Below are 6,600 nucleotides of genomic sequence, written 5' to 3'. Positions count from 1 at the left end.
ATCAGTTTGGTTGAGGTCTAAAACATGTTTGTTTTATCTGAAATTTGAGTATGTTAAACTAGAATATGTGAAAAATAACTTTTGTGAAGAAACCACTTTGAAATTAGAACCCTAAGAGTTAATAAAAACCCCTAGAATCCTAAAAGGTCACCAATTCCAGCAACAACTGAGGTTATATTCGAAAATGACGAAGCTGATATCTCCTTCTTTTAAGTCCCTAAAAATGTTGAGAAATATATGTTATAACTGAAGATATCTAAAACATTTCTCAAATAGACATCAACCTCAAATTCGTAACTCATTTCGATCTAAAAAAAATGGCAAACGGTGAGGGTCCAAAAATCCGAACTACAGAAATTTCATTGGATTCGATTAATCCATCATCAACGGTGCTAATCCCACTAATTAGACTAACACTAATACATTATAAAGCTAATCTAACCATTCTAGATTATCACTAATCCCTACTTAGCTAATCTAAATAACCCTTAAGCATAATTAACCTACTAAGTAAGGTTTAGTCAGCAAACTCACCGAATTTGCACGCCAATGAGTTCACCGCAAGGAGGACGTGAAGGTGAGCAATAAACTAGCCCACAGCGACACCAAGCGAGGTCCGAAAGGGCTTGGAAATGCTTCACAAAGTCTCAGCTGGGCTAAGGTCTTCAGCTTCTGCTCTAGGCCGAAGGAAGGCTGCTCGGTGGCTGGTTCGGGCTGAAATAGAAAGGACGGGCTGGCGAAGGCAGCAACAGCCTAGGCGAGCGACGCTGGCTACTTCGACGACTTGGACGATGGCTTGGGGGCTTTGAACAGCGAGCTGGGCTCGCAGGACAGCGAGCACAGGCAGGCACGAGCGAGCAGACACAAGCGGAAGGCCGACGCGGTTTTGAGCGTGCAACGGGCAGCAGGGGGTTCCAATTAGCTTGCTACTGGTCTTGGCTGGTTTCTCTAGCTTTTCTTGAGCTCCTAACACTTCAACAATGGAGAAAGTAGCAGCAAGGAGGAAGAAGAAGCAGCTAGCTAAAGAGGACCCACTATTTTGGCCACAAAAGTCTTGTCTATTATCCAAAATCACTCATCACAAGCCCCCACCACATGGGTTGTCATCCTCAACCAAAAAGCAGCAGCCAAGCTTCCCTTAGAAGCTTCCCAAGTGGTCCAAAGGTCCTCTCCCCCATGGCATACGAATTTACGACACTTTCCCCTTCAATTCCATTAAATCCTCTTCAATTCTCATCTTCTTGGTTCCCTTGACTAGTCCACCTTGCATGCTGTCATCCACAGCCCATTTTCAGCCAAAAATGCCCTCTTCTAGAAGCTTGAAGGGGTCTAATTGTTGGGTCTAAAGGGGTGCTACGAATTTTGGTGATGGTTGGTTCAATTGGACTTCAATTCCTCCTTGAATCAACACTAATTGGCCCTCAAGAATTCCATTATCGAGTCAATTGTCAAATTGATATTTTTTTCTCGTCAATGGATCTCACTTGCATCCCAATTTCACGATCGAAAATGGTCATCGGAATTTTCTGGATAAAAACAACCCTACCTCAACTTTTTCCCAAAAAGTTTCGGTTTGCAGAAAAATCTTCGGAGACTAAGTCGATATTCCTAAAATGATTTGTGACATTATAGAACTTTAAATTTCTGAAATTGGATTTAAATTCGCGGTTAATTTTAATCTGTGCGATTTTAGCGTGACCTAAGTTACCGGATAGCTTTTAAATTTTTTTAATGCAAATGACTCATGGTCGATTTTCTTTGAACCGCAACGAACCCCTTCGACACATTAGCAACTCTTGGTTGTTGTGAAAATCTCGATGATTCAAATACGGACACGGGGTACCAAAATGATAGAAAAATCAGTCTATTGTCGGTTGACGAGAATTTTGCAATTTAGTGAGATCACCCACATTTAACCACATATCTCAATTGAACCGACCTATCTATGATTCCTAATCGACTTATATCTGTGCCATAATGATCTCTACATATGAGGACAGTCGAGTAGTCGATTCTTGATCGAATCTTCAGGTCTATTGCATTAAAATCTCTTAATGACTTCTCCAGATAGTCTGATTATCTCATGAGTGGCCATCTCAGGAAAAAAGCATTATAGGCGCGTCAATAAAAGGCCCAACTTATCCAATCGAAATCAGAACCTGAAAAATCAAGATGTCATAAAAGGAAATGGTCATGAATAGATGCACTGTGAAGACCAGCAAATCAAACATATCGACCCTGATACAGCTGATGGAGAAATCATTATGAAACCATACTCAATTAAATATCCTGATTTTTCCCTGATGGCGCAGTAAGGACACAAATTAGAGAATTTCAGAGTGAATGTTTTGGCGAGTATATGTTACATAGTCTCGCTCTTTATAATGCGCAATCCATGCTTGGTCGTAGGACTTTTGGAGGACAGATTGTTTCCTATGCCATTATTCTTTCCTGGCATCTACTCTCAGTTTGCAGCAACTGCTCTTCCCGCAATGACGAGCTTCCTTTGGTCAGCTAGTTTAACAAATTACCTGCGCTTTGTAATACCCATTAAATTAGAATGGAGTTGAGATGAGAAAAGGTATATACTAACTTAGATAATGCGATTGTGTCCACTAAAGCCAGCACAACATAATGTTTCATTCTAGCCTAGCAAAATTATAAGTTCCAACCATTTACTTTTTCTGAACGAGTAGTCCTATTAAAATAACAAAAACAGACAAACGAAAAGAATAACTAGCAAGAGATTTAAATGGCGCATCCTATGACTCAATCCCTGCACCTTTTCATCAATGTTCTTGAATTCATCTTTCAAATGCTTAAGCAAGTATTTACTGTTTCTCATGTCATAGTTAAGGACAGAACCTTCGTAATAGAATAAGGAACATCGCAAGTACTCTTGTTCACTCTAGATGAAGACATCATAGCTGCAAGATAACACTTTTTTTTAAAAAAAATATCATAATCAGATTGTTAAGATGAAAATACAAATGAAAAATACAAGCACGAATAAGAAATCTTTCAACTAAAAAGATAATGCTCACCAACTCGGAATCAGATTGTTAAGATGAAAATCCTCTTACTAAATACTCTAAAAGCTACTAAGCAATACACTGAAAGTGATATAGACAGAATTTCCATTAGAAATAAAAACCTATGAATTGAAGACAGCTCCACCACTTGCTGAATCCTTTCCATAGGATTTAATCAAAGATAAACTCTGAGATTCTTTTTTTAAAAGAGCAGACTCGAAATCCTTTCATATGAATTACACAAAATTCACAATGATCAAGTTGAACACATACTGACTGCACACCCACTAAGGTGGAAACAACCCATTTACGGTCAAAGGATGTAGTAGCTCATGATTGATGTTTAACACTTTGCGAGATCATCTTAGCGTACATCTTACTGATTCTATAAGGGCTTTATCTCACGATTGAGTTTTCATTTTTGACTCATGTTTATAGCAGTCTATCCAACTTGCCATTCAACAAAAAATTACAACAAAGGCGAACCCGCACAATATCTCTAGAACTCCTCTTAATCAAAATGCATCTCTCGCAAACGGCTTTGTACTATATGTGTCAAGACAGTAGATACAAACTCTAGAAGGTGAGTAAGAATTTACTCAAAGGATGTAATCAATTGATGTTTAACACTTTGCAGATCATCTTAGCGTACATCTTACTGATTCTATAAGGGCTTTGTCCATTGAGTTTTCATTTTTGACTGTTTATCAAGAACTTGCCATTCAACAAAAATTACAACAAAGTAACCCGATACAGAACTCCTCTTAATCAAAATGCATCTGAAACGGCTTTGTACAAGTGTCAAGACAGTAGATACAAACTCTGACACAAGCAAGGTGATAAGAATTTCAGTCCTGAGGGTTAAAAAGTTGCTGAGGCCCCAGCTATTATGTGGTCTATTGAGTAGGCCGACTGAGTAAAAGTACAAGCCCCGGCTAGAACAAGCAACCACTTCTATTTCTCAGACCCAAATCCAATCTAGAAGTTAAAAAAGTTGCTAAGGGCCCTGCTAATTCGAGCAAGAATTTCTATTTCGCAGACCCAATTCCAATCCAGAGGGTTAATAAGCCGGCTCGAATAGCAGGCATTAGTAACAATCTTCATAGAGGGAAAAAATGCCCTTGGTCGATTACAGAACTCGTACTCAGCACAGCCAAAATTCCTATATATAAGAAATTTTTAAGTTAAAAATGTAGTGCTCACCAAGCAATACTTGTTTTTCTCGGAATGAGATTGTTACTTGGGTAACTTCAAGCTTCAAAATCCTAAGTACTCAATAGTTATGTAATTGAGCTCATGCTGCCAGTATCTGTTTAGCAAGATTCAGCATTGGACATTCAGTTGTCTACACTGACTCCAGTATCTGTTTAAACTCATTAAAAGGTTCCCATTTCAGATGCACGTGCAACAGACTCTGAATTTGACTCCAATAAAGCCAGCATCCTCCATCAGTTCTCTGTTTTGAATTTCCATAATCGATTCAAACGCATCGACGTTACATTATATATCTCAAAGGGGAATGCGCTAAAGCAAGTGGGATGAAAAAGCATACTCTTACAGCAGAAATAACGCAAGACTCGTACATGCATTACAAGTTAAAATATGGAAATTTGGGAGTACCAGAAAGCTGACAGAAAAACAAAAATCCACCAAACCAGGAATAACGAATTTAGCAAGTCGATGCATCTTCTATAACCTTAACGTCCGGCCAAGAAAGAGAGAATCTCGACAACGAATTTTCTTCCAAAGAGCCACCAATTCCACCGATTCCCCACAAAAGTAACACTCGAGGATATAATCGCAAAACAGGAGAAACCCTAACCTGAGCTCGTCGGACGGAGACGACGAAGCGGATCCGCCGGTGGAGCTTCCGGAGGCAACGGCGGAGGCGGAGGCGGAGGCAGAGGCGGCGACGTGGTCGAAAAGACACCTTCGCTGTAATGGGAGCGAAGCGCGCGCACGGAAGGTTCAAGCTCGAGCTCGCTGGGCCCAGACGGCGTATCGGAGCCGCCGATGGGCTCCGGAACGCGACGGGCGGAGGCGGGGGCGGAGGCGGCGGCGCAGTTCGTCCGAGGAATAGAGAGCGAGGGAGAGGAGAGAGGGATTTCAAAATTTCTTTTTAGTGGGACCCTGCTATACACGTGGCGAGATTTGAGTGGAGCGTTCTGTTGCTGATTTGGTGACTCTCACCCACGCAATATTTTCTGGTGGGTCTGGCTTTATTATAATGTATAAAGATCCAAGAAAAACAGAAATCGTCTCCGTGTGAATGTCCGACATCTTTTCCTGATCACACAATTAAAGTTAGAGAAAAAAAAATCAGAAATATAAAATACCATAATAAAAGAATGATTAAGGATGTTACACACATAATTCGGCCTTGCTCACCCATCAACCCACTTCCCATTATTTTTCGGGTAGAATATCTAGTACCCATCAATCTTGTTAAGTTTACAAAAGAAAAAAAAGAAAAAAAAAGAGAAGGAATACTAGTAATTAGCATTATTTAAAGATGAACAATAGCATTGTCAAATTTAAAAGTGACGGTCAAATCATAAACACTAAAACCGAAGCTCTTGTTCAGAAGCAAAGCCCCTCTCTTCTCATGCCAATGCCTACAAATAACATTCACTCAACTATGATATTTTAAAAAAAAACCACTTTTTATATGCTGGCAATAAAAATGATCTCAAATTCCGCTAAAGTTACTCATATTCCCTAAGTCACTATTCCAAAACCTACAAAGTAATTTAATGCATGTCTTGATAAATAAATAAATAAACAAAAGACATAGCAGCTTAGTATGAATTGGAGCGAATGATCGGTAATCTCACATGTGGATTACGGTTAGCTTTACTGATTTTTTGTATTTGCCTCTATTGACACATAAATTTTCTCCAAAAATCAAGCATTGCATTTTTGAAAATAGATAAATAATAGTAAAAAGAACAAAAAATTAATACAAATTAACAAATAACAAAAGAAGAAGAAGACGCAAAGGAGGAGGAGGAGGAGGAGGAGATAAAAAAATAAAGCCTCGGCCCTATTCAGTCCAGTCTAGTCCACAAAGCCCATTCAAATCCACGGCTTCAATCCATCAGCCCATTCATTGATTGAAAACGTCCTGAACTGATTTTGTACGACTTTGGTCTCAAATCCGAGTTCAGCGATGTCTCCTTTAAATCCTCAGTCGATGCACGTAAACTTTTCGATGAAATGTCGCTGAGACAGGGTTGTGTAATAGTTCTTCCAAAATTGTCTAATCTTAAGGCAAATTGACATAGTTTACATGATATTTTTTTTTATTAGCTATTAGGCATGATTTGTTAGACACGTAACCTGCGTTTCATTTGTTCTGCATTTCGCATGTTCGTTTGGCGATTTGCGGTGGACACCGGAGATATAAAATTGCTTGGGTGGTTGTGTGAATCTCTCTGTTGCGTTCCTATTTTCTCATCCATGCTCTGTGTTACTCGGGAAAGCCGTGGTCGTGCGTATAGTGGCCGTACATGAAGTTGGCTGAGAGGGACCGAGAACAATAAGAAAACAATAAAAAAAATTATAATAA

General features: G+C 39.4%; 1 long non-coding RNA gene across 1 annotated transcript; it reads right to left on the bottom strand.

Moving 5' to 3' along the window:
* Window positions 1-2,178: 2,178 nt before the first annotated feature.
* On the bottom strand, window positions 2,179-4,451 carry LOC108957414. Its single transcript, XR_005547838.1, has 2 exons — window positions 4,236-4,451; window positions 2,179-2,531 (listed from the first exon to the last, which is right to left on the bottom strand). It is a non-coding gene; the product is annotated as an uncharacterized LOC108957414 (long non-coding RNA).
* Between the last annotated feature and the right edge of the window lie 2,149 nt (window positions 4,452-6,600).

The sequence above is a fragment of the Eucalyptus grandis genome, chromosome 2, assembly GCF_016545825.1.
Source record: "Eucalyptus grandis isolate ANBG69807.140 chromosome 2, ASM1654582v1, whole genome shotgun sequence".
NCBI classification, from domain to species: domain Eukaryota; kingdom Viridiplantae; phylum Streptophyta; class Magnoliopsida; order Myrtales; family Myrtaceae; genus Eucalyptus; species Eucalyptus grandis.
This window is presented reverse-complemented; position numbering and strand designations above follow the sequence as displayed.